Here is a 2,153-nt window from a genome sequence, read left to right as displayed (position 1 = left end):
AGACTCGCTTGAGCCCAGGAGTTGGAGGTTGCTGTGAGCTGTGATGTCATGGCACTCTATCCAGGGGGATAGCTTGAGGCTCTGTCTCAAAAAAAAAATATTTACAATTTGTCAAAGATTATGCTGCAAGGTTATATGCTCCAGTCCCCTTTTTAATCCTACTGTGGCACAGGCCCTCAGCCAAGGCCTCCAAGAATTCCTATAGAGAGGGTAGTTTAGTAACTCACCTCCCTCTTTCAGCCCCCCCTAAAAAACTCTCACTTTGTCTAGGTTGTAGAGGGGATCCCTTCACATCAGGAAGGTAGACCTTCACCTCAGCTGAAGTGGATGACTTCTGATTGGCTGGAACCATTCCTGGTAATCTGATTCTCATTAGCTAGTAATTGGAGGAGGCATGGTCATGTGGCCAACTTCTTGGCAGTAATAAGTAGAAATCATTGAGAATTCTGGAAAACTTTTTCTTTAATTAATTAACTAACTGATAAATTAATCAAGACAGAGTCTTGCTTTGTTGCCTAAGCTGGCATGCAATAGTGTAATCATATCCTTGAACTCCTGGGCTCACGTGATCCTCCCACCTTGGCCTCCCAATGGAGAAGTAATCTTTACAAAATCCACTAGGATTTCTAGTTGGGTATGCTCCTTAGTTATTTTACCACTTATTCTCTTGCTGCTTCTAAGTAGAACTGAAGCTTAGAAGTGTAGCCACCATTGTGTGCCTGTGAAATGACAAGAAAATACTAAGACTGGCAAATCAGATTGAGAGAACCTTGGTGCCATATGACATTAGGCTACAGTCCCATCTTTGAACTGCTTGCCCTCATGTTTTATTGCTTGAGCCAAATAAACTTCTTACTTGGACTGTGTTTCCAGCAATATTAAGGACTATATATCTCCAAATATTACTGCAATAAAATACAGAGGGTGCTGAAAAATGTAGACTCATTTTAAGAAAGGAAAAAAAAACCTATTACATTTGTTAACACACAAGTCATGTTTCACTTCTTCAATTGCAAGAGGTGTTCAACATGATTTGTATCCATCTTTTGTTATTGGTCTATATTGAATATTATAATTTTAATACAATTTTTTCCTTAAAATGTGTATACTTCTTTTGGTACCCTCTGTATCCATGTATAAAATAGCTAGGAGAAATATTTAAAATATCCTTTTAAATGTATAAGTAAGCTTGCAAGAAAGTCAGTATAATTATCTGAGGCTAGGAAGAAAGCAGGAACAGAAACCTAGGCGGTTAGGCAGAGCTGATGTTCAGAAGTTATGCACAGGTACAGTCTACATCAGTTCTGACTGGTTAGCGCATGTGCTATATGACGAATATTTTGAAAATCTTTGGAAATAGGTAAACACTGATATTGCTGCTAACTGTAGAGATATTTACCTGGGTCCAGGATAAGAGCCAAATTACAATATCAGGTTGGGATCCAAGAGGAAATATATCCTCAGGGTAAGGATAACATGGGTTGGGGGATTTGCCTTGGAGAGGTGGGCAGCAAGGTAAGTTGTCTCAATTTGCCTTGGCTCCGAGTGTGATGGCAGCATTCCTCCAGAGGATTTGGGGCCAAAGTCCAGCCATCACATGGCCACACAATTGGTATGCTTCCAAAGTCCACAAGCTGACTATCTTAATTTAAAATGGACCTGAGTAGGTAGTATCTACAGTACCTGGCTAAAGCAAACACACATCCTCTCTGGAAGAACTCATTGTCAACCCAGGTCTCAAAGAATTCCTACAGATAAGGTTCTAAATGAGTTTTAATTCACCATTAGAAACCATATAAAACTCATGAGGAAATAAGCAGAAAAGGCAAGTAGCATCACAACTACTTTAGACACTAGACATTTTAGAACTAGAATATAAAATAAGCATGCTATAAAAAACAAAGAGGGAACTAAAAGCACAAGTGAGCATCAAGATACTCTTGAATATTACCAGGGAACCACATGGAGTTTTAGATATGCCTATTATAAGAGTTTAAATGTATAGCCCATTGGAAGGGTTAAATTTCAGCTGAGATACGGCTGAAGAGAGATTGATTCATGAACTAGAAGATAGATTTGAAGAAAATAAAAGGAAACCCAGAGAGCCAAGTAAATGGAAAAGAATGAAGAATGTCCAGGATTACCTGTCCAGC

The sequence above is a fragment of the Otolemur garnettii genome, unplaced genomic scaffold, assembly GCF_000181295.1.
Source record: "Otolemur garnettii isolate 467f Iridium unplaced genomic scaffold, OtoGar3 scaffold00014, whole genome shotgun sequence".
NCBI lineage: Eukaryota > Metazoa > Chordata > Mammalia > Primates > Galagidae > Otolemur > Otolemur garnettii.
The sequence above is the reverse complement of the archived record's forward strand: the minus strand, read 5'-3'. Positions refer to the sequence as shown.